General features: G+C 41.1%; 1 protein-coding gene across 2 annotated transcripts in view; it reads right to left on the bottom strand.

Annotated features, from left to right (window-relative positions):
- LOC144576846 (uncharacterized) overlaps positions 1-26,692 on the bottom strand; it is an 87,389-nt gene extending 60,697 nt beyond the window's left edge. The window contains exon 1 of one of the 2 annotated variants that reach the window (XM_078329203.1): positions 26,414-26,692. The gene's annotated coding sequence lies outside the window, so the exon portion shown is untranslated. The remainder of the gene's footprint in view (positions 1-26,413) is intronic. The other variant, XM_078329202.1, reaches the window with a different exon arrangement.
- Positions 26,693-27,119: the final 427 nt, after the last annotated feature.

Below are 27,119 nucleotides of genomic sequence, written 5' to 3'. Positions count from 1 at the left end.
GCCTCGCTAATTTTTGTATTTTTAGTAGTGACAGGTTTTGCCATGTTGGGCAGGCTGGTCATGAACTCCTGGCTTCAGCATATCTGCCCGCCTTGGCCACCCAAAGTGTTGGGATGACATATGTGAGCCACCGAACCCGGCTTGATTCACTTTCTAAAATGAGCAGTACCCACTGAAGAAAAGTGTCTAGGTCAGCCTTCTCCCAAGTTCACAGGACATGGAATGAGGTGCTGACAGACCCTTTGGAGAAACTCCTTTCCCTATCCTCTGTGACCAGGAGGAAAGGAGGCTTAGTGGTCTGGTATTTCTGGGTGTACAGCTTCTTTGTTTCTTCCTTTTCTTGTCCATATCACATATCAGGTCCCTTGGATAAGGGACAGAACTAGATTATACCCCTCTGGGTGGCCGCTCACTACACTTTAGGGCCAGGTAACTGGTTTACTAAGTTCCAGGAGCCTCCCCCATGCCAGATTGAGGTGATTTAGGTGACGAGGTTTAGAGCAGATTTTGGACTCCTGAGCTGATGTTATAATGGCATGAGGCCTTGGGGCAGGGTGGATGTATTTTGTATTTGGGATGAGCACACATCTTCAGGGTCTAAAGAGCTGACTAGATAGGCAGACTGTTCCTCCCCACACAATATCCATGTCCTAATCCTGAGAACCTCTGAATATGTCACCTTATGTAGCAAAAGGGACTTTGCAGGTGGGATTAGTAAGGTGTTTGAGACAGGGAGATTGGCCTGAATAACCAGGTGAGCCCAATCTAACCACACACGTTCTTAAAAGCACAGTACGTTCTCGGGCTTAAACAGGAACAATAAAGAGGAATGGGAGGTCCAAGAAGTCACCATGCCGCACAGGGAGCAACCATGCATCTCGTTCACCTCGTGTATCCCCAGAGCCTGGAACCCAGCAGGCGTTTGGCCACAGAAAGACAAATAAAGTGAACTTTTGTGGTTTCCTTTTGTTTTTGAGATGGAGTTTTGCTCTTGTTGCCCAAGTTGTAGTGCAATGGTGCAGTCTTGGCTCACTGCAACCTCTGCCTCCTGGGTTCAGGCGATTCTCCTGTCTCAGCCTCTCGAGTAGCATGTGCCACCACGCACAGATAATTTTTTGTATTTTTCGTAGAAATGGGGTTTCACCATGTTAGCCAGGCTGGTCTCTAACTCCTAACCTCAGCTGATCCACCCGCCTCAGCCTCCCAAAGTGCTGGGATTACAGGCATTAGCCACTAAACTGAACATTTAAGCACTGGATTCCAGCTAGCAGCCATGAATTATTTAACCTCTCTGACCCCCCGTCATCCAGAAGTAAGGGCACTGAAATAACCCACCCAACGTTATCCAATGAATGAACAGTGGGGCTGGCCCCACTGCAAGCTCCTCAGAACCCTTCTGGTTGACAAATCTGACAACTCTCCACCCCCACCTCGGCCTGGCCAAAATGGGCAGAATTCCTGGGTAAACAGGAGTGAAGCTTCTCATGGCCCCATTTTGTTTCTTTGCTTCATTCTGTGCCTTTGCTTTCTGGTGACTGGTTGTCATTCTATTTCCCGAGTACAGACCAGAAGAGTGTGCCAGTGCTCGTGCAGAGATCTTCAGCTCCCAGAGCTGCCCTGGGGAAGAGCTGCTGTATGGAAGGGCCTGCTCCTGACCACCCACAAGTGTCCTTAATGATGAGGGGCACCTACTGGTTCATAACCTGGCTCTGTGACTGGAGAGAGCCCCTGGACAAAGGACTTCATCTCCATGGCTGCAGTTTTCATGGCTGTGAAAGGGGACAGGGGAAATGCACCTCTTTGGGGTACAGGGACAGTAAAATGAAGCAACTTATGAGACGGCTTCTTTCACAGTCCCTGGCACTTCATTCTTTGTTAAACTTCCATTCTTTTTGTTTTGTTTTGTTTGAGACAAAGCTTTGCTCTCTTGCACAGGCTGGAGTGCAGTAGCAGTCTCAGCTCATTGCAACCTCCACCTCCTGGGTTCAACTGATCCTTCTGTGTCAGCCTCCTGAGTAGCTGGGATTACTGGCACACCCCCCCCCCTACACACACACACCATGTCTGGCTAATTTTTGCATTTTTAGTAGAGACGTGATATCGCCACGTTGGCCAGGCTGATCTTGAACTCCTCACTCCAGGTGATCTGCCCACCTCAGCCTCCCAAAGTGCTGAGGTTACAGGTGTGAGCCACTGAGCCCAGCTGAATTTGCATTCTTTATCAAGAGTCAATCTTGAAGGCCTCTCATTTCAGATTGTGAACAAACAACATGAATCATTTTTTGGACTCAGCTGACTATCTCCTTTTCCTCCATGCTTTTATGTCTTTACCAAGTCTTCCCTCTGTACTTAAAGAGCACTCCCCAACAGTCTAGCCATCATCCTCAGGTTAACTATAAACTATACATGGGGCCCAATTCAAAAGGCCCTTCTAAGCAGGGAGCTCCTTTCATTTGAATACTGCTGCAGGCCACGTGTAAATGCAAGGCACTGCCTTTGCTTCTATATTTCCACTGTCTTCCAGCCTAAAACCCAGCCAGTCCTAACACTGAATGACTGCCCATGTATGTTATGTAAGACCCCATGCTGGGCAGGGATACTGAGATAAGTAAGAAACACTCACATATCACTGGAAGCACCTCCAACAGAGACAGAGATAGCAACAGATGATTTCAGAACAGCATATGTGCCTGTCTACAGAGACCCACTCTTAAGAGGGGAACATTAATTCAGTTCCCAAGAACCTACCAGGTACCACTCTTCAAAGGAAGAGATCTCCATTTCACAGACTGACTTTCAAGGCCAAAGTCAAAAAGGAACCAACAGGACCAGGACCGGACCCCAGGTTTGTCTGACATCACTATCTCCCTTTATGCAAGGAGGCAGAGGCCCCTTGAAGATGTCCTTTTGCACAAGCTCCAAAGTGTCAACTAAATGTAGGTCATTATGGCTGAAAATGCATTTTCTCCTTGTCCTTGCATATCCTCTGTAAGTTTGGGCTTTGGCCTGATGTTCATCTGCCTCAGCCCTAGCCAACTGCTGGCCAACAGATCACAGGGTTGTGACCCTTGGAATTGGAAGCCATTCTACACACAGTGTCTCTTCTAGGTCCTTTTTCTCATCAACCATTAAACCACAAAAAGGCCAAGTGACAAAGCACTCAGTTCCTTCACACGGTCATTCCTTCCCCCTCTTGCTTCACCTGATGCAGAAGAATTTGTCAGTCAAATTTGAGCATTACAAGAATATGCAACAGAAAGAAATAGAGAACTCAGCAATCCAAAAGCTGCTAAATGAGGATTTTCTGCATTTTTGGGAGTAATGTAAAGGAGTTCCAAGAAAAGTGAAGTCACAGCCTCTGCAGCTTATTTTCAGTTCTTAGAAAAGAGCCAGTGTCAAAGGGAAAGCGGCTCTGCCCCAGCACACAGACTCCATTGTCTGGCAGGGGGTGTCTTCTGATAAACCAGCTTGGATTTGGCACCAGAAACCAAAAAATTCTGACATTTTTTTAGTTGGTGATATCAAGGAGGAAACACAAGCCAAAGCAGTGAAAGTTATTAACATTCAGGGAAACCACACAGCTCAGCTAACATGTTGGGGTGACACCCTTCCATCACCAAGGCACCAGCAGTTTTGAGGTGACTGTTAGAAAAAACACAGCGGCCTCCTTTTCCTACCCCATGCCCCCACACATTCCTGAGATGTGTTATCACTCAGGTCACCATGTAGGCCCAACCAGCATTTTTCAATGGACATTATTTACCAAAAGATGGGGGAGGACAAATGGGTCAGGATAAGGTACAGGTGGTTTTCAGCAGCTTGGGTCTGCTTTCTGGCATACAAGCAGGTTTAGCCACAGTAGGGCAGACTTTAGGTTAAGATCTTGGGAGGCTACTACACATCCAGCTCAGGCGCTACAACCAGGTGCCCTATAATAATTTTGTGAATAAGGTTTGCCTTTTATTTATTTATTTGTTTGTTTGTTTATTTGAGACAGAATCTGGCTTCATCTTCCAGGCTGGGATACAGTCGCACAGTCTCAGCTCACTGAAACCTCCACCTCCTGAGTTCAAGAAATTCTCACGCCGCAGCCTCCAGAGTAGCTGAGATTACAGATGTGTGCCACCATGCCTGGCAAACATTTTTCTATTTTTAGTAGAGATAGGGTCTCATTATGTTGCCCAAGCTGATCTCAAACTCCTGGCCTCCAGTGATGTGTCCGCCTCGACCTCCCAAAGTGTTGGGATTACAGACATGTGCCACTGCACCCAGCCATTGTGAGTAAATTTTAACCTAAGAATTCTGTAACAGAGATCTCATTGTCTGCACCAAAATTTAATTTCAATGTAATCAAAAGAAACTCGAGTGACCCAGCCAGGAAGAGTGCCTAAGGAGAAATGATGATGAGATGGAATGTTATGTCCCAGATGAGACACTGGAACAGGAAAGGACATTAGGAATAATCCCAAGAAATCTGAATGAAGTAGAGACTTGGGTTAATAAAAGCATCTCAATATTTGTCCATTAATTTTAACAAATGCACCTTACTAATGTAAGATGTTAATTATAAGGGAAGCTGGGTACAGGTACATGGGAACTTTTTGTATAATCTCTGCAATTTCTCTGTCTCTCTCTCTCTCTCTTTCTGTATGTGTGTGTGTGTATGTGTGTGTGTAGACAAGCAAGAATGTACTTATACTCCCAGCAATAATTATTTGGTGCCTACCAAGTGTCACATACCATGTAAAAGTGATCTACACATATCTTCATTTATTCCAAACACTAGTGCTATGAGCTGGGCATAGTCTGCATTTTACAGATAAAGAAATTGAAGAACAGAGATGCTAGAATACCTTGATCATAATCACATGGCAAGGTTACTGGCAGATAAAGGGCTCAAATTCAGGTTGACAGGACAGCTCAGCAATATTGCCTAATATATCCCAAACTGTGAACATAAAACAGTTCAAAACAAGCTGCATGAGGGCTATGAAAACAAGGCACACTTTCAAGTCTACCCCATATTAGAAAAAAAAGAGTTTAAAAGCAGAGCACATGCCAGGCACAGTGGCTCATGCCTATAATCCCAGCACTTGGGGAGGCCGAGGCAGTTGGATCACGAGGTCAAAACATTGACACTATCCTGATCAACATGGTGAAACCCCATCTCTACTAAAAACACTTTTTAAAAACATTAGCTGGGCATTGTGGCAGGTGCCTGTAGTCCCAGCTACTCAGGAGGTTGAGGCAGGAGAATTGCTTGAACCTGGGAGGTGGAGGTTGCAGAGAGAAAAAATTATGCCACTGCACTCCAGCCTGGCAACAGAGTGAGATTCAGTCTCAAATAAAACAAACAAAAAGCACAGCACACCCAAGACACAATACTCAATGCTGGAGAGGATGTCCATAAGTCCACCAATATCACCATACATTCTGTGCAATCAAGAAACTTACTTGGATGGGGGTGGGGTAGGCTCCTGTGTGTAATTCCAGCACTTTGGGAGGCCAATGCCAGTGGATTACCTCAGGTCAGGGGTCTAAGACAAGCCTGGTCAACAGGGCAAAACCCCATTTCTATCAAAAATACAAACATAGCCTGCTGTGGTGGCACACTCCTGTAATTCCAGCTACTCGAAAGGCTGAGCTGGAGAAATGCCTGAGCCTGACAGGGGGAGGTTGAAGTGAGCTGAGATTTTACCACTGCACTCCAGCCTGGGAGACACAGTGAAACTCCCTCTCGAAAAAAAAAAAGAAAAAAAGGAGAGCCATGTGCGGTGAGTCACACCTGTAATCTCAGTACTTTGGGAGGCCAAAGTGGGTGGATCACCTGAGGTCAGGAGTTTGAGACCAGCCTAATCAACATGAAGAAACCTAGTTTCTACTAAAAATACAAATATATACATATATAAATATATGCATATATATAGATATATACATGTACATGCATACATACATATATATATATATATTTTAGCCAGGCAGTGGCACCACTACCCTGTTCATCACCAATGTTTGTTGATTGATGTCCCTTCCTCTCTCTCTCTCTTTTTTTTTTTTTGGAGTTGGAGTCTCGCTCTGTAAAGCCTCCTAGGCTGGTGTGCCGTGGGGTGATCTCAGCTCACTGCAACCTCCACCTCCTGGGTTTAAGTGATTCTTCTGCCTCAACCTTCCAAGTAGCTGGGACTACAGGCATGCACTACTACGCCTGGTTAATTTTTGTATTTTTAGTAGGGATGGGGTTTCACCATGTTGGCCAGGATGGTCTCAAACTCCTGACCCCTCCAGTGATCCACCTGCCTTGGGCTCCCAAAGTGATAGGATTACAGGAATGAGCCACCATGCCCCCTTTTTACTTTTTTTGAGTTGGGGTCTCCCTATGTTTCCCAGGTAGGCCCTCAAGCGATCCTCCCACCTCAACCTCCTGAGTTGCTGAGATTGCAGGTGAGTGTCACCTTGCCTGCCATGATTTTGTCACCACAGACCCCTCTCATTCCCTTTCATAGGAAATCACTGAGAACCGGAAAGCTTGAGCCAAGAACTAGGGAAACTGATATTTGAACTCATTTCTGTTGGGTGCCAAATTTTTCTGTGCCTCTTTCTGTGAAAATTGGAGGTGGCAAGATCCAGTGGCTCACACATATAATCCCAACATTTGGGAGGCCTAGGTGGGTGGATCACCTGAGGCCATTGCACACCAGTTTGGACAACAAGAGTAAAACTCTATCTTGAAAAATAGAAAGAGAAAGAAAGGAGAGAGGAAGAGAGAATGAGAGAGAGAGAAAGAGAGTTAGAGAGAGAAGAAATAAAGGAAAAAAAAATCAGAGGCTTTGGTCCCTTGATCTGACATTCTGGAGTAATTCTGTTACTGCTTGAATGTGATCTCCTTGAGGCAAAGTCTGGGTCTCCTTCCTCTTGCGTGCCCACCCTGGCCTGTCTGCCCCACACTAGCTGCTCAGTGAAGGCTAGCCCATGTAGAGTATGGGTTTGAGGCATCCCAAGACTTGGAGTTGAAGAAGATGTGAATGAGAAGCCTTGGAATGCTGTGCCCATTAGAAAATGTGTATATCCCACAGTTCATCCAAGAGACTGCTCCCTCCGATGCCAGTGCTCAGAGCTCCCCTACTCAGGGTAAAACCTTGGATGGCCAAGTACATTGGCTCAATATTTGCCTTGAGTAGCTGGGTGCAGTGGCTCCAGCCACTGTTGGGTCTGTAATCCTAGCACTTTGAGAGGCTGAGGCGGGTATTCAAAATATGATAAACGTAATATCTGCAATGTTTTGAGTGTAACACAAAATTTGAAAGAAATTTTTAAAATTAGATGTAATTCCTTTACATCAATATAAAAAATCCCCTCATGGCAAAACACGGTAAGCAACATCGAAGGACAAACAACAAACTTAAAAGCAACAGTATAAGTCATATTGCCAAGAGCTAATTTGCTTAATATATCTAAAGCTCCTACATATCATCAATAAAACAGTAACCATATAATAAATAGGTTGCACATACGAACAGTGAGTCCTCAGAAAAAGAATTACAGATGACTCATTCACATGAAAAGATGCCCAAACTCTGTAATAAGAGATATATAAGTTAAAAATCAGAAGAAAATAACATTTTCGCCAATCAGATAAACTCTAGTAGCACTCTGTATTGTTGAGTGTATAAGGAAAGAGACACACTAAAACCTTGTTGGTGTAAGTACATAACGATAAAATGTTAATGGAGAACAATTTGGAAATGTGAGAGATAATGTATTTGCATGTAAGTATTATGTACTTCAGCATAGATATAACGGGAAAAGTGGCGGGGACAACTAAAACATGTTACATTCAGTCGATGGAGTGAATACTCTACAGCCATCACAAAGAATGAGGCAGTCTCGTAAGTACCAAGATGAAGTGATCTCTTAGATACCCAGAGCAGCAGATCTTCTTCCTTGTTGGCTTCACAACTGGTAGAGTCATCTTTGGTAAGGTAAAACAGAACATCTAAATCAAGAATATGACTTCCCATAAATACTGAAGAAGAATTCAAAGCTACCAATTGAGGAAAGAGCTTTTTATAAAGCAGTATAAAAATCTACAAATTACCTAGAAAACAGAACATCCTGCAGAAAATTCTAAAAACATCCAAAATGGAATTCTTTACTGCACTTGCATGCTAACCTGTGTCATCATCCTACCGTATCTGCTTCTATTCCTCCTCAGACAACCCCAGATAACAGCACAGAGAGCCCAGAAATCCTTAAACTGCATGTAAGCTCATGATGTTAAAAACAGCCAGAGGGTGATTAACTCATGTGTGTTCTCAGATCATCCACAGGAACAAGAAAGCAGTCAACTTTTCCAAATGCATAGAAACAGAAGCAGAAAGCAAGTGATTTAATCAAGACACCACAGAGATTAAAGGTAAGCATCTACTTACCACGTGAATGAGTGTTTGTCTCATTTTGATCTCTGTCGTAACCAACTATACAAAATTCCTATGAACTGAGAAAAGGGTTATTATACTCTCTTGTGAAATCAGAGGTACTAGATTAACTGAATCCATAACTGCTAAACTATGAAACACAACTAAAGGCTAAACTATGAAGCTTCAGTTTTATTTTAGGCAACCTCCTGACATAAACACAATCTATATTTAAAAAAAAAAGCTCAACAACATACACACATTCCCAAAAAAATCACACAGAACACAAACACACAGAAAGGGTGGGCCTGCTTCCTATCCACAGCACTGTCAAGCTTGCTCTGGTAAATGAAAGCCAGCAGAAAGCTCATCCCTGAACAGGATGAAGGGGATGAATACAAGAACAAGGAAGCCCTTCTATGAAGAGAGTTTGGAATGTGTCTCTGTGTGTATATGTACTCACATTTTTAGTCTCTTTGGTGTGTGAAAGGAAAATAAATCTTGGGGCCCCTAAATCACTAAGCTAGAGGGAAAAGCCAAGCCGGGAACTGCTTAGGGATAACCTGCCTGTCACTGAGATACATGCATAGCTGATTGCCTCCTTTAAAAAGGCTAATCAAAAACTCAAAGAATGCAAGCACTCCTCTCTTTCACCTATCTGTGACCCAGAAGCTCCTTCCAACTTCAAGTCTTTTTTCTGTCTTTGCTTCACGTTGTCCTGCCTTTCTGGACACAACCATTGTACTTCTTACAGATGTTGGCTGATGTCTCACGTCTCCCTAAAATGTATAAAACTAAGCTGTGTCCCGACCACCCTGGGCACATGTTATCAGGACTTCCAGAGACTGTCTAAGAAGGGTGCATCCTCAAACTTGGCAAAATAAACTTTCTAAATTAACTGAGACTTGTCTCAAATTTTCAGGATTACAAATAATACCAGCAAATCCTGAGACCCACTGAAGGGAAAAAAGAAGGTAGTCTAACTTCATTATGACTGCAAAAATGCATCTGGTATATACATACAATAGGATATTACTTAGCAAACGGAAGAAAAAGAACTACTGACACAAAAAACACCATGGATGAATCTCAAAATAATCACGTTGAATGAAAAAAGCCAGAAAAAAAGAATACCTACTGTATGATTCTATTTATATAAGTTAGAAAATGAAAAGTAATCTACAGTTACAAAAAGCTTATCAGTGGTTGCCTATGGATCAGAGGAAGGAGGGAGACAGTACTGAAGGGTACACGGAAACTGTTGGGATGATAAGTATGTCTATTATCTCTAGTGGTGACAGCTCTATGGCTGAATACCTATGTGAAAACATCTAACTTTACACTTCTAATATGTGCAGCTTGGGTGTCACTTGACTCCTCAATAAAGCTGTTTAAAATGTTTTGATAAAAATAAGTTCATATTGACCACCAATTGGGTTTAACTGAAACCTTACAAAATGAAGATTATTTTCACTTTCAGAAGGATATCTGATCGCAGTTACATATTATGCTTTGTAAACAAGCCATTTCAGAATAAATACAGATTTCCAATACTTAAATGTCTGTATTTCTTCCCATTCATCCTTTTCATTATTTTAAAGCAGCTACAGCATTTTACAAAAAAAATTCCATCACTTCAAGTTTCTTACAGAGACTCTCTGAAATTCAATAAACAGTTAACTTTTTGAAGAAGATGAGACCTTAAACACCATCCTGTCCAACTTTCTCAATTTAAGAAAGTAAACTTAGCCCCTCCCCTTGTAGGGAGTTCATCCTGTCTCATGGCTTTGAAGTCAGCTCTATGTTGCTGACACCTACCTTTGTCATTTTAATCTTGACCTCACCACTGAACTACAGATATTTATTCCACTGCCCACTAAACCACCTCACTTGACTATCTAATAAGTATCTAAAACCAACTGTGGCCAAAAGGTATCTTCTGATTCCCCTCACCACCAACTTCTCCTCGAATTTTCCCCATCTTAGTAATTGAACCATCATACATTCAGTTGCTCAACTAAAACCTAGGAATCAACTCTTGACTACTCATCTCCTGCCTTCCACATAGAATCCACACTTAAGTTCTTAGCTCTGTCTGCAAAGTACATTGCTAAATCTGGCCCAGGCTCCATCTACACAGCTACTATGGCTTCTTACCCAGACAACAGCTCTGAAAGGTCACCATTTTCTCTTCTACCTCTACCAGTCATCACTACACAGTAGCCACAGTCATGAGGCCATCAATCCCCAGACCTAGAACACTCTACAGACTTGCTGCCATCATTAAAGTGACATCCTAACTCCTTATTCTACCCTAAAATATCAAGGCCCTTTCCACCTCTCTAGCCTCATCTACTACTATTTCTTCTCTGGATACATTCCAACATTTCCTACTGACAGTCTCAAACACCCTAAACTCATTTCCACCCCAAAACCAATGCTTTGCCACCTCCATACCTGGAATGCATACAGATACTTCATCATTCATATCTCAACTCAAATAACGTCTTCAAAAGCTTCCCAAACCTCGCAATCTTCAGAAGCATCCCCTAGTGAGAAGTTGGTGGTAAGGGGAATCAGGAGCCCTTTGACCACAATAAGTTTGGAAATGTATTAGGTATTCAAGTAAATATTTAATTCACTTATCATAGACCCCATTTTACTGATGTTATGGTACTTATCACTATCTCAAATTATCTTGTAAAGTTCTTTACTTATTTATTATATATGTTAATAAAATTCATTCATTCATTCCTGCTATGCCTATCAGAATCACTAGCCCAAATAAGAACTGTGATCTTTTCTTATTTCACTTGAAAGCATTAATTTTTGGGTGCCTGGTACTACTGGTTAAAAAGTACCCATGTGCATTTTTTTACGTCTATTTTAGTTCTTTTTTAATTCCTAAGTATGACGATTGGGTTTCCCCACTCAAACCTAAGTGTGAACATTTTTACAACATCAGCACATTACCAGTCTGACGTTTAAAAATAAAGGTCAATTTCAGGACTGAAATAAAAATAAATAAAGGAATGCACATTCCTTAAAATATCAGTGATAAAATATATATAGTCACAGTAAGATATATAATCACACTAATACATATATGTCATGTAATATCACCAAAAAGTACGTATTGTACACATTAGGTATGTATTAGGTACATATGTATAGTGCACATATTATGAAAATATATATGTATCATAACACCGTATGTACACGTATACAAATATGTGCCTACTATTTAAACAATGTACACATGCAGAAATAGGTGCAAACTACATACCTATGCACAGCAGGCTATTACTAAAGTTCTGGTCATAGCAGCCTCAATGCCCACGCTGGCTGCTTAAATGCCCATAGCTCACTGCAGCCCCAAACTCCTGAGCTCAAGTGACCTTTCTGCCATGGCCTCCTGACAGAAGCTGGGCCAACAGGGCAGCAGGTATGCATCCCCACACCCAGTAATTCTTTTTTTGAGAGATGGGGTACCGCTATGTTGCCCAGACTGCTCTCAAATTCCTGGCCTGAAGCAATTTTCCCATATTAGCCTCCTAAATTTCTAGGATTACAGGTGTGAGCCACTGTGCCCAACAGGTGTTCTAAATGCAATTTCCACACTGCTATTCTGAAGAAGGGCAAGAAGCAAAGAGACCCTCCTTGAAACATGGAAAATAAAAGCATTCACTATTAAGTGGAGGCAGAGTTGATGATCAGCCAAAACTACTTCAACTGTAATCCAGAAGTCCCATTGATACAGGAGTTCTAAAGGAATTATTTAGTCAGAGATTGAAAGTAAGGAAGTCTTTGGTAAGGTTTCCCTTTGAATAAAAAGCAGCCCCAAAACCATTTCTAACAAAGAGTGGCCTGTAAAATCGAGCTGAAGATATAGACAAGCAAGCTGGAAGCTTGCACAGGCGAATGCCAGCAGCTGTAACAATAGGAAGCTACTTGGGTGCCAGGCATGCTCAACCTGACGGCTTCATCTTCCTTTTTCTTTATCAACCACAAGTGCAGTAAGGGACAGACAACATGCACTGGCCAAGTAGAAAACCTATATGCATAAGAAGATTCGGGTGGATAGCCAGCTTCTTCACGAGCTATGTAAAGCTCTCACCTGGTCCAACCCGTATTTGGACACTATGTAAATCAAACACCACCTCCTCAACAAGTCTATAAAACCTTGTGCAGTTCACCAGAAAACACAGTCTTTATTCAGAATCGGCCGAATACATTCAATGCATTCAGGAGATTGGGAGACATTGTTTAAATTTTCCCCAAAACCCAGAAGAACTCAAAAGTACTCATTGTCTTGGCCTTATTGGTATTTGACTATGAATACAATAGATCCCACAGAAGCAAGTCTAGTAGAGTGGCCTTGGCAAAAGGCTAGGATTTAGGAGCAGGTTTAGGCAACTCAAGCCTTCTCGGCTTCCATTTTCTCATCTGTACTTTCATCATTCTGATTTTTAAGAGCACCTTTGTTGAAAGTAAAGGTTCAGTGAAACAGCACAGATGAAGTCCTTCCTATTTGGTCTGGCAGGTAGTAGTTGCTCAACACGTCTTGTCTATTAATGACGACCACAATGATCATAGTGGACTAATAATGAATTGATAAAATATGATTATGTAAGTTCAAATGAGTTTTGATCTCGCCCCCTCCTCTGTTTCAGAGGCTGTATGGTTTTTATGTTCTACATTGTATGGCTTAACGTTGGCAGGTGGGGGATTTTGATAGACACATGATAAAATCAGAAGCCCCAAGACTTGTATTTTCATCACAGAAATGTATTACTTCCTTGAGTTGTGACCTGGAGAGAGTTACTTTGTCTAAGTTAACCTTACTTGTAAAAATAATCATAAATATACCTGCCCTTTCTCATCATCTCAGCCTCTCCGCAGTCAGTGTGAGGTACCATTGGTATAGTGTATATGAAGGGGTTTGCAAGCTCTGGAGTGCTATCTGTATGCTATTTTGCCTCTTCAATTGTGAGTGGTGTTTTCCCATTCTCCTTAAATGACCCAACACTACGCTCTTGGTAAAATAAATGCATTTGTGCATGAACATTTGGCAAATAATAAGAGCTGCATTTGCAAGAATTTTTCCCTTGAACAGCCAAGTTAGCCACTTGGCTGAAAAAATAGATTTTTTTCGATTCGCGTAAAATTTGAATTTCGGTATTTTACATGAGAGAGCATACTGAGTTGGTGTATATACTCCAAAAGAGAGTAGAATAAGGCATTGTATATTTTTTCTAACATACTATATTCCGAGACATTTTCTTTTAACTTTGGGGCGCCTAGATATTATTTAGATTTTTTTCGATTCGCATAAAATTACAATTTCTGCATTTTACATGAGAGAGCCTATTGAGTTGGTGTATATCCTGCAAAACAGAGTAGAAAAGGGCATTGTATATAGAATGCTTAGCGCCTGCTTTCAGCTTTGCTGCAAACTAAAACACTGACTGACTTTGGTTAACCCCCTAACCTCTTTGAGCCTCAGTTTTATCATCTGAAAAAATCAATGATGGTTTGAATTTCTTCCGAATATGGCATTCAGTTATCTCTCTCTCCATTGTGGAAGCACTGGGAGCTATTGTTCTCCTGTGTCTGGTGGCCGTTATGACTTCTGCATTATCAAGGGGCCCTCTCTAACCTAAATAACCCCCCAAAGAAATTATGTTTGTAATCATTTCTGCCTGGTAAGCGAAATGACAAGAGAAAAGAGCTAGTTGTCAATAGCCCTGTGGATGGCGAATTAATGGGATCTGTGCAAACAGTTGCTTATGGAGCCATAATTTGCCTTTCGTTTGCCTTTGCAACTCAGAAAAAAAGTGAATCATTTTCAAAGAGCCGCTCATTGAACATATTTTTTAAAAACATGTCATTGGCAAAAGGGGCACTTGGTTGCTTGATTGCCATATATCTCTGAGTATGTGGAAAAGTTATTTTTAGCTGGGGGTAACTAGCTGAGAAGAAAGCTGCAGCATCTTGGAGGCAGAAGAATCTTTGTATGTCTTATGTTGGCATGGAGAAAGCAAAGCGAAAGGTCAGAGTATAAAAGGTTGTTAACTAGATAAGGGGTCAGCTGCATTTCCTCTGGCTGCTCAGAGGTGAGTTCCTAAAGCAATGGAGACCACATTGTGGGTGGGAATGTGTTTGCAGGGTCTAATTAGTTTACTCAAGAAGAGCAAAAAAGAGAAAGGGCTAAAAATATGTAGATTGTAAAATTCATGGCTTCATTTGCTCTTCTTTGCCTTTGAAACCTTTTTAAAACCTTATAGTAGAACAATTTGTAATCCTTGAAGCCTTTTTGCTACCACTCTTGTCAGCTTGTCTAAGGCCACCGTAACTTATCAGCTACTGGGGAAAGTTGTTTAAACTCTCTAAGCCTCCTTTTTTCCCACTGGTTCACTTAGGGGCACTAATTCCTAATGTTTCTGCCTGAGTTATTGTTTTTCAGATCCCATAATTGTTTGCATATGTGCTCTATAAGATGCGTCACCTAGCACACGTTGTGGGCAACCTCAGGTGTAGAAGTTAGGACATCTTTGTGCCTGGATTTGGCTGTTACTAACAAGACGGAACGGGGAGGAAGGGCAGAGTAGACTACTGTAGAATTTTTCTGGATTCTTTTGGTTTCTCCAGAAAATGATACTGTTCTTATATTTAAAGATAACTATCTGCCTAGGCGTATTGAAATTTTAAGGTTGACACCACTTTGCATTGATCCTAGGGCAGGGTTTCAGGATTGCTGGAGCAGCATCATCCTTTTACAGTATAGATTTCAGTCAGCAGGCTGGTCATGGCCTCCTCAGTGTGCAATCTTCTTACTGATGGTGGGCGTCAGTGGGCTGGACTCACAGTTTCCATCTCTTAGGCTGGGCAGGCCCATGGTGGCAATGGAAAAATTTCATGGGAACATACATCAGAAGTAATAAGAAATCCATCTTCTTAAAGCCTTCATAGGAGATTTCCTGAAGATTTATAAAAGGCACTTCATTGATCAAATGACTCTGATGTTTCCCCTCACTGGAAGAAATTCAGGTCACCAGCCCACTTAAAATCATTGTGTTCTCCTTTTGCAGTAACCTCTGCTCATATAATTTCTTTATGGCATATTATATACTATTAACTTAATATCCTGATTAGTGGAGCTAGCAAACACTCAGTATCACTATCAACTGCAGTATCATAACTGACTTCCTTTAAAAATCATCTAATGTTTCTTTAAAATCACTGGTGCTTTTGTAAAGTAGTTCATATTTAGGAATATGAACATTTTATCATGCTGGAAAATTATTTGAATTCCTTTTCATTTAAAACCTATAGCTTTCTATTTAATCTAGCTTTCACAAATATTTTATTTGCCCACTATAGAAAAATCGAGTTTAGAGATAAATGTAAAGTCACTCATAGCTCCATCCAAAAGTCAACAACTCTTAATATCATTATTTTTGTTCTTGTTCTCAGTATTTTTGCTGAATCTATGTTTCGTAGAGTTTCATCATACGTCAGATAAAACTGCATATATATGAGTTTTTAAACAATACATTTTTATTGTCATAAATGAAATACACATTTAATATGGTATGACTAGGACATATAGAGAGATATAACAAAGAAAATTAAAGTCATTTAAAATCTTACCAAATCTAATAACCATAAACCTTTCGATGTATTTTCTCAGAATACTTTTTCCTATGCCTTTTATATTTTCTTGATTATCAAGTACTTCAAGCCTATAGAAAAGACAGAAACTAATATAAGCAGCAATGGAAAATTTTAAAATATGGGTATTTTTCTGCATGTGTTTCAGATTGTTTAGTTTTTGTTGTCCTTTGCCCTCCCCACGTGTCGCTTTATTTTCCTGGCAAAACAAAGCATTACAGATATAGTTGCAGCTTCCTATACTCCATTTTATTTTTCTAAAACTTATTGATATTGAAATGTCTACCTCTGGTCTACTTACTTTCCCTGCCGAATAATACTTTACCATATGGAAATACCACGATGTACAATTACATGCATAGTGCCATATACATTTGTTTACAGGTTTCTTGGGAAGAATCTCTCTTACTGTGTTACCAGAAGAGGGATTGGTAAATTGTAGGGGAGGCTTGTCTTCATTTTTACTATGAATTTCCAATTGTTTAAAGTAGTTGTAACAATTGGTATTCCCACAGAAAATGTGGGGAAACTTGTTTTGTGTTTGGCTTCACTTGATATTCCTAGACTTTTACTTTTTGTTTGTCAATCTTATGAATGTAAAATGGTATGTTTTTATTTATATTGTGCACAGACTTATTATTCGGGACACATGTAACCTTTCTCATGCACCACTGTCTGGATTTGTTTTCAATTTAACTCATTTATTAAGCAAGTAAAATTTTGAGGTTTCTCAAAGATGGCGAAGAGAACTGCTGATGGATTTGCTGCATTAGATCCACCCTCTCCAGCTCTGGCCCTCTAGTGTCAGTATTTCTGCCTTCCATTTATAGTGCTTCCTCTTTTCAGGTTCTGGGAACATTCTGACTATAGAAATCAGTTGCAGTAATTGGAAGAACTTTTACTAAAGTGACTTACTTGTCTTCTTACCTAGTAATTATGCAGACTGTAAAATATATTTAGGAAAAAATTCAAGTTATATACAAAACCAGACACTACCAAAGCATATACAAAGTTCATGATCCCTTTTATTTTTCTCTTCTTCCTCTTCCAATATATAACCACTTGTAGAGAGCCCCTACTATTTCCTTTGTATTTATGTTTATGTCCAAATGCAATAGATATTCTCTAACATATCTCCTTGGATCCATGAGAAGAAGGTGAATGTAATTTTTAAAAATGAATATGATATCTCTACATCAGCACGGTATTGCATTATACAGAAATAAGAGAAAGAATCTAACTCTTCCATGGACATTTAGTTGCTTGTAGTTTTCTATTATTTTAAACAGTGTTGTGGAAAACGTTCTTGTAAATGTCTTTGGACATCGATGTGAAAATTGTCTTAGGAGATATTTGTAGAAATGCTATTTACATGGTCTTTTTTGCCTACTTTATTCATTTTTATGTTGAACATTTTATAGAACTTTAGAAATTGGTGACTTCTAAGTAGGTGTAAAACACAGTACTGGGCCAGGCATGGTGGCTCACACCTGTAATCCCAGCACTTCGGGAGGCCGAGGCAGGTGGATCACGAGGTCAAGAGATCGAGACCATCCTGGTCAACATGGTGAAACCCCATCTCTACTAAAGATACAAAAAATTAGCTGGGCATGGTGGTGCATTCCTGTAGTCCCAGCTACTTGGGAGTCTGAGGCACGAGAATTGCCTGAACCCAGAATGCGGAGCTTGCAGTGAGCTGAGATCACGCCATTGCACTTCAGCCTGGGTGGCATGAGCGAAACTCCGTATCAAAAAAAAAAAACAAAAAAACAAAAAAAACACAGTACCTGAATTCTCTGAGCTTTATGTTCTGTTTGAAGCAGGGGAAGTGACAGTAACTACCTGTTAGGGTGATTTTGAGGATTAAATGAGATACTGTGTACAAAGTTTATAGCATGGGTTTTGGATCACAGCAGAGAGTAAAAAGTTCAGTTTTGCCTCCTCTTAGTCGGTCCCGAACCCAAATATACTTTTAAATATTCTTTCAGCACAGATTTTAAAGTTTGATAGAAATAGAATTATATTGTGATCACTCCATATGTAAGGTTTCTTTTAGTCAAGAAAATGTTTTTGATATTCAGCCATGTTGTTGCACATGTCAATAGTTCTTTCCTTTTTTATCCTCCTATCTCAGGTCTTAAAAAGGGAATACTGCAAAAAAAATGAAACAATATTTCCACTTGTATTCGGTTTTGGTCTACAGTTGACATTGTTCTCAAGTATCACTAACAGGTTCCCATGGAGAGAAAAATTTATTTTCTGTCCACAACATAACAGGAATTATAACAGATGCAGAAGGCCTACTAGCCCTGTGTGAAAATCATCATGTTGACTATATTTCTCAAAAGTTAAACTCAGGTGTATGGGCAGCTGTCAGTCTTTGTTTCCTCACTATCAATCCCACCACTTTTATTTTTTCATTTGGGGAAAAATAATAATGACTGTAAGAACAATGAAAAATAATAAAAGGACAGTAAAAAGGTTGAATGCACTGACTGTGGCAGGGAGCAATCAGAAATGGTTTGTTATTTCCCTTCACTTTATCAAAGTTGCTACGTGGACTCATTCTTACCCACCTGTTGGGTAGAATCTTTGATATTTTCTATTTCACTGAGCAATTTAAGATATTAACAAATTCTGTCTAGTTCAAAACAGGAGCAGAAAACCAAGCACCACACTTTCTCACTCATAATTGGGAGTCGAACAGTGAGAACACATGGACACAGGGAGAGAACAACACACATTGGGGCCAGTTGGGGGTCAGAGGAGGGTGAGACGGGGAGACCATTAGGACAAATAGCTAGTGCATGTGAAGCTTAAAACCTAGATGAATGGTTGATAGGTGCAGCAAAGCACCATGGTACACATATACCTATATAATAAACCTACACATTCTGCACCTGTATCCTGGAACTTAAGAAAAATCCTGTTTAGTTTAATTTCCAAACTCAAAAATCTCATTCAGCTGAAAACTTAACCCTTTTTTTTACATATTTTAACACATAAAATAATCAACAATGAAAACAGGTAGAGGTTGAGCATCTCTGATCCATAAACCCCAAAATCCAAAATATTCCAAGATCTGAAATTCATCCACATCGATGGCTGAGATAGCGATATGTGTGCTTTCTGATGGTTCAATGTATACAAACTTTGATTCGTGCACAAAATTGCTAAAAATATGTAAAATTTTATTTGCGTTATGTGTATGAGGTGTACGTAAACATAGGTGAATTTTGTGTTTAGAATTCAGTTATATCTTTAAGAGATCTCTTTATGTATATGTAAATGTTCCAAAATATGAAAAAAGTTTAAAATCCAAAACACTTCTAGTCCCAAGGAATTCAGATAAGGAATATTCAACCACTACATCTAATAAGTCATGGATACTTTAAAATGAAATTTTAAAAGTATTTAAAGAGTCCAAAAGACATCAGGAGAAAAGGGACAGAACAAAAAGTGGGGAAGGGGATGCAAACGAAAACAAACAAAATAATGAAACAAACCATTAAATTGTAAGCTTGAATCCAATTACATCATTCGACCACTAATAAATCTATATTTAATAACGTTAAATGTTATTGAATCATACCACATACTCCAATTAAAGTGCCAGAATTGATTTAAAAAACCCACAAGACCCAGTGCTGTATATGAAATACACACTTTGAATAGAAAAAAAGAAGACAAATATACGTAGGTCTAAATAAGTACATTTGAATTTTTTTAAGACAGTGTCCTACTCTATCTCCTAGGCTGGAGTACAGTGGTGCAATCTCTGCTCACTGTAAACTCCGCCTCCTGGGTTCGAGCAATTCTCCTGCCTCAGCCTTTTGAGTAGCCGGGAATACAGAAACCTGCCACCATGCCTAGCTAAATGTTGGGATATTTTTAATAAAGCTGGGGTTTCACTGCATTGGATAGGCTTGTCCTAAACTTTTGACCTCAAGTGATCTACCTGCCTCAGCCTCCCAAAGTGCTGGGATTGCAGGTGTGAGCCACTGTACCTGACCCTAAATGAGTACATTTAAAATGATATACTATGCAAACAGTCAGCAATGGAAGTGTGAAGAAGCTATATTAATACCAAATAAAATATGCTTAAGTCAAAACAGTATTTCCAAAGATAAAGAGGGATAGTTCATGATTACAGAAGAGTCATTTCATCAAAAAAATGGATTAAAAATAATTTGTGCATCAATTTGCACAAAACACAATTGAACTAAAGGAATAAACAAACAATCCACAATTTTGATTGGTGATTTTAATACCCATCTCCCAAGCAATTGATAGATAAACTAGACAAAATCTTAGTCAAGATGCAGATGACCTGAACAACACTCTCCACCATCTTAAACAAACCAATGGAAGACGACACCCAATAACCACAGAATACTGTATGTTTCAAGTACATGTAGTGTTCACTAGGATAGGTCACATGCTAGGTCGTAAAACAAGACTGAATAGATTAAATCAAATTGAATTCATGCAGTGTATGTTACCTGACCACAATAGGATTAAAACAGAAATTAACAATAAGAGAACTAGGAAAGCTCCAAGTACTTGGAGATTAAATATAATACACAAGCCCAAGAAGAAATCAAAAGGTAGAATATAAAATATTTTATTCTAAGGGATAATCAAAATACAACATGCCAACACTTATGAATTACAGCTATGGGAGTTCCCAGAGGGAAGTATAGCCGTACATGCTTATACTGCAATAGAAGAAAAAGAGAAAGGTCTAAAATCAATGACGTAAATGTTCACCTAAAGAAGATTGAAAACACACACACACACAGAGCAAAGAAAACTCCAACGAAGTAGTAAGAAGGAAACAATAAAGGTAAAAGTGCAGAGATAAACCAAATTGAAGACAGACAAAATAATAGAGAAAACTAACAAAGCAAAGAAGCTGGTTGTTTTAAAATATCAACATTAATAAACCTTAAGCTACTCTGATCATGAAAAAAAGAGAGGAAACACAAATGGTCAGTATCAACATCAGAAGTGAAAGCGAAGTGAAACTATCACTACAGATCCTGAAGACGTGAAAAGGATAATAAGAGACTATCATAAACAACGTCATGGTGACAAATTCTGCAACTTAGATGAAATGAACAAAGTATCTGAAAAATACAACAAAAACTAACACGAATTTTGCAGAAAATGTGTCTGAAAAAATTAAAAGATACATTAAACAAAAGAATATGCAAGCCACAGCCTGACAGAAAATGGTCATAAATCTATTTTCAGTAAAGAGCCTGATTTCCAGAATATAGAAAGCAGTTTTATAACCTGAAAATAAGGCTGGGCACAGTGGCTCACACCTGTAGTGCCAGTACTTTGGGAGGCCGAGGAGGATGAATGGCTTAAGGCCAGGAGTTTGAGACTAGTCTGGGCAACATGGTGAGACCCTGATACCTAGTATAAGTACAAAAAATTAGCCTTGTATGTTGGCTAATATCAATACAAAAAGTTAGCCTGGTATCAGCTAATTGGGAGACTGAGGTGGGAGGATCGCTTCAGCCCAGGAAGCAGAGGCTGTAGTGAGCCAAGATTGCACCATTGCCTTCCAGCCTGAATGACAGAACAACTAAAAGAAAAAAAGAGAACAATTACTGTTTAGAAGGGGAAAAAATTTGGGGAGCCACTTTGCAAAGATAATATACAAGTGGGACAAAATGGTTAACATCAAGGAAATGCAGATTAAAACCACAGTGAGATACTACTACACACCCCACAAAATAACTAGGTTGGGAAAGACTAAACACCAAATGTTGGCAAGAATACAGTACAACTATAACTATTGCTAATGGGACTATAAAACAGTACAACTACTTTGTCAAATTTCTGGAATTTTCTTATAGAACGAATATACATCTCATCTCTAATAAATTTCCGAGTTAGGAATCTACCCCAATTAGTGAAAATACATGTTAATAAAAATACTTATAGAAGACCACAATAGCTTTACTCATAATAATCAAAAGTTGAAAATATTTCTGGTGACCACAAATAGAGGATCAGGTAGCGAACTACGTTATTTCATAGCATGAAATACTACTCAGCAATAAAAATGAAAGAGATACTGATATGTGTAACCTGACTGATAAATATAAAAATTATTTTGTGGACTGAAGGGAGCCTTATATATAGGGTTATCACAACATGATTCAAGTTATGTGGAATTTCTAAAGTTGGTAAACTTAGTCTACAATGAAAAAAATCCAAGGGTACAGAGCTGGAGACTGAGACAAGTCATGAGGAAACTTTCTGGGATTGTATTAGTCCGTTTTTTCACTGCTGATAAAGACATACCTGATACTGGGTACTTTATTCAAAAAAGGTTTAGGGGACTCACAGTTGCACCTGGCTGGGGAGGCCTCATCATCACGGCAGAAAGTCAAAGGGACATCTTACATGGTGGCAGACAAGAGAGAAATGAGAAACGAGCAAAAGGGCTTTCCTCTTATAGAAGCATCAGCTCTTGTGAGACTTATTCACTATCACAAGAACAGTATGGGGGAAACTGTCACCATGATTAAATTCTCTCCCACCAGGTCCCTCCCACAACACGTGGGAATTCTGGGAGCTACAATTCAAGAAGAGATTTGGGTGAGGACACAGCCAAACCATATCAGGGATTATAGTAATGTTCTTTATTTGATAGAGTTTTGGGTTACACATATGTATACTTTTGTCAAAATTCGGTAAATACATACTTAAAATTTTTGCATTTCATCATTTGTAAACTTTACACCAAAAGGAAAAAAAAAGGTACCAAATTCTAGTTAATGCACGTTGAGTTACTGATGTCTGCAATTTACTTTAAAATGCCTAAAAACTATAATGGATTACTGGATGGATAGAAAGATGGATCTATGGATGGACATGAGATAAAACAAGACTCCAAGTTGGTGAAGATACAGTTAAAGTGTTCACTGTAAAGTTTTTTCAACTTTGCTGTACGTTCATAAATGTTCATGATAAAATATCAACGAAAACAATTTTCATCCCTCCTCCTCTGTGACAGCCTCAGCCTGAGAAACCCACAGTGGGAAGGGAAAGGAGGGCAGTGTGTTTGTTTATGACCACCCACCCTCACTTCTTAGCAGTGCTTTCTGGCTCTTCTAGGGTTGGATAGGGGCAGGGAGAAAGGAGAGACAGAGGAACAGATAGGGCTTTATTGAATAGTTCAGCTGTATTATGGTTTCACATTTTAGGAGCAGTCATGCAGTTTTGGGCCCTTTCTCATGCGTTCCTGAGAAATTCTCCTGGTAGGGATCTCTGACAGCAGTTCACTACCTCAGGTAATACAGTTTCTAGGAAGCCACTAAGAGCCCTCCTACCACCTGCCTCTGGGGGTCCTGGGCAGCCTCTTCCTTACCCCTGGCAGGAAGCTTTTCAGGGCAGCGTCCTCCTTAAAATCAATGGTTTTCTCTATTATGGAATTCCTATTTTGCCCATATAAAACATGCAAACACCTTTGTTTGGCTTAACTTGAAGTACGGGCCACTCCCAGCTCCAGTCTTTATCGCTTATATCTGCCCCATTATTTCAACTTGGCCACAGCCCTTTGCCTTTGGATTGTATTCAGATGGGATAGCAGTTCCCATGTTCTCCAGCCTTCAGGGACGTGAGCTAATCAGTTTGAATTGTTAATTAGAAGTTCCTGTTCATGCAGCTCCTTAGCTTTAAAATGAAGCAGCAGCATTTTCCCATCCATGAGAATTGGGTGAGGAGGGAGTTCATACAACACACAACCCTTTCAAAAGTCTTCAGTGTAATTTAAAAAAAATGCCCAGTGTGGTGGCTCACATCTGTAATCCCAGTACTTTGGGCAGCTCAGGTAGGCAGATCATAAGGTCAGGCTTTGGAGACTACCCTGGCAAACATGGGGAGACATTCATTCCCAAAGCAAAATTTTGGAATTGTAATTCCAAAAGCAAAAATCCAACCACAAAAGATAAAGTCTTAATCAGTAGAGCTTTACAGAAGGAAGTAATGTAGGTAGTAAGGGCACTTTCGCAAATGTCTGGAATCAGAGGAGTCGATGTATCACCTGTTAGAAATTGTACTCGCTTGGTAGCAAAATTTTCCTTGTGTTCACTTCAAATAATAGTCTTGTTGTTTTAAAACCAACGCACAGTCAGAGGGTGACTTGGATGTTTATTTTTTATTCTCTTTGCCTTCTTGTTTTAAGAATGGATTTTTCCTAAATTCTAATTATTATTGTAACTTACATAAGTGCAGCCGATTTTGCTTTTAAGGATAAAACTACATTTAAGTAGCTTTGTCTGGATTATCAAAACCAGGCCCTGAAGAAGTGAGTTCCTAAAGGGTAGGAACTTTGCTTATGTCTATATCTCAGTTGTGTTAAAGAGAATAACTGGCGCAAATTAGCAAATGATGCACTGAGGAATCATAGGACAAAAGACTTTATGAAGAACTAAGTTTCAGATTCAGGGTGACGCTAAGGAGCTAGTGTACCAGAGGATGGTATGCCTTCTGCAATCACAAAAGCAGCATTCAGTCTGATCTGGGCTCTAAGAAATGCTCCTTGAGACCTGAAATTTTATCCTAACACTGCCACTAACAGGTTAAGTCAGAAAGAGTTCACTTCCCAGAGCTTTCGATTTCTGGTTTCCAAATCAGCACAATGAGAAACTGAAAAGAAGGAAAGAGGAAAAAAAGAGAGGGTCAGAGATCCCTCCTGCTTGTACAATGCCATGATTTGGACACACGGTTTGGGCAACCATGGCCCATCCACCAATTCCTGCCTGTCGTCTCTTGTCAGACAGCTCATGAGCCACGAATGTGAAAGAATTCAAAAAAGTAACAATATTTTGGGACATGTCAACAATTACATAAAATGCAATTTTCAGTTCTCATAAAAGTACTTTGGAACTCAGCCCCACTCCTTTATTACCCATTTCTATGGCTGCTTTCACACCACAACCACAGAGATGAGTAGCTGTGACAGAGACCATATGGGCTGCCAAGCCTAAAATATTTACTGCCTAGACCTTTCCAGAAAAAAAAAAGGATTGCTGATCTTTTACACAGACAATCAAGCAAGCGATCACCTGAGAACATTAAAATCTGTGTCTAGGACAAATGGGGCCTATATAAACTAGGGAATAATCTTCCCCACTACTTATGCAAGAACATTCACCCTTGAGAGAGCAGGCTACATGGCTTGGCAGCACTACTGCCACCAGTCCAGACTTCCCCTCACCTGTGCCCTATAAGTGACCAGCATTTCTAGGCATCCGTGGAGCAGCGGGGTGCATTCTCATGGCTGGCCCCACACCTTCTTTTCCTCCTGCTTCCTCACATTCTATTTTCTGAGTGGTTGTCAAAGGAACGCTGAATTTTGCTGTCACTTTTTCAGACCCCAATTCCACTTATGACAGTCTTGGTACCAGGAAGCATACCGAGCTCCTATCTCATCACCACAACCGCCTGCTTCTCACTTAGTCCAGACGAGCTTGCCACAGTGCACTTGCTTTTTAATCGCTCTCTCTCTTCTTGCCTTCACCTCCTCTCCCTCCCTCTCTCCCTGGCTCTTTCTGTCACACGGGTGTGTGCACATACACAAGTTCCGATTAGATAAAAGAAGAAACACTTTTTAAGTTTCTTTCTAGGCCTAATAGAAAATTCTTTTTTTTTTTTTTTTTTTACAAAAACAGAGCTGTTTTTTTCCATTGCAAAAAATAATAAAATAGATTTATGAGGTACAGAGGCGTGCAGAAAAGTATTTTAGAAGTGGAGTCAGAACTCTACTGTGGAAAGGGGGCTTTCTTTGTGCCCCTCGCACTCATGGACACCATCTCTAATGCACCGTTCACGCCTAGACCCACGCCTCAGCCTTTCCGGGAGTCGTTCAGAGCCACCTGCCAGGCAGGCACTACCACGCCGGCCTCTCCGGAGCACAGACTTCTGCTCCGTCTACATCCCAGCCTGTGCACCCGAAGGGACCCAACAGCTGAGTCCCAGCCCCACTGCGGCAGAGGGCAGGGACCAGCACACACACCCTCAAGTCTACATGAAGACCCTCCCCGAGACTGTCGCCAGCACCGACCCCTGGATCACCCCGGCCCTGGGCGACGGATGGGGGTCTGGGGCGCATGCCCCAGAGGCATGGAGGCAGAGAGGAGGCCAGCGGAAGTTAGAGGTCACTGGGACAGGCTTGTCTTCCCCTCCCTTCCAGCAGTGGCGCGCCCCAGTCCCCACCCCTCTCCCAGGCCCCCGGTCTGGTGGCACCATGGCCACAAAGGGCAGCGAGGGTGCGTGCCCGACGCCTTGGTGCCTCGTGGTACCTGAACCCACTTGGTCGAGTGGCAGCTGCACCGCATCGCCGAGGGGCCGCAGCAGGGTGGAGTCCGTGGTACTGGCGGTGCCGGAGGGCGATGGAAAGTCTTAGACTAGGGACTGCTCTCCACCTTGTGCCCAGTGCCGCCCGCGCTCATTGAGAGTGACCGCTCCCTCGCCTCCAACTTCCAGCAACTCCCAACGCTGGTTCTCCACGTTGTGCACGCAGGCGCCGACAGCTGCCCACAGCACAATCCCGGCGTGGAACCCTGACGCGGCAGGCAATCAGAGAGCGCCGGCTGCACAGCGCCCCTCCCCCGTGCTGAGGGGCGGGGCAAAGGGAGGAGGCTCACGGGAAGGTTGTAGCCTGAGGGCGCCTCCTGGGCAGAGTGGGATGCCTTTCTGGGGTGAAACTTTAGAAGGGTGTCGTTGCCCCTTCGCCCCTCCCTTTTTGCTCCCTGGAATGTCATGGCCATCCACCTCTCTCTAGGAGGGACAGCACGCAACCTAGGGGTGGGCAGTGGCCCCCCAAAAAAACAGCAAAGTGAGGGACGTCCAAAGCATTGCTGGGGACATTGGGGACCAAGCTTGGGCCTGGGAGGAGGGGAACGGTGAACCAAACCTAGCTGAAAAGCCCTTTTGTCTTCAAAACTGCTGTGTAAAAGCCCAAAGTGGAAAACAATCCCGTGGTCTGACCCTTTCAGTCCCCCTCCA

The sequence above is a fragment of the Callithrix jacchus genome, chromosome 6 (assembly GCF_049354715.1).
Source record: "Callithrix jacchus isolate 240 chromosome 6, calJac240_pri, whole genome shotgun sequence".
In the NCBI taxonomy this organism is placed as follows: Eukaryota; Metazoa; Chordata; class Mammalia; order Primates; family Cebidae; genus Callithrix; species Callithrix jacchus.
This window is presented reverse-complemented; position numbering and strand designations above follow the sequence as displayed.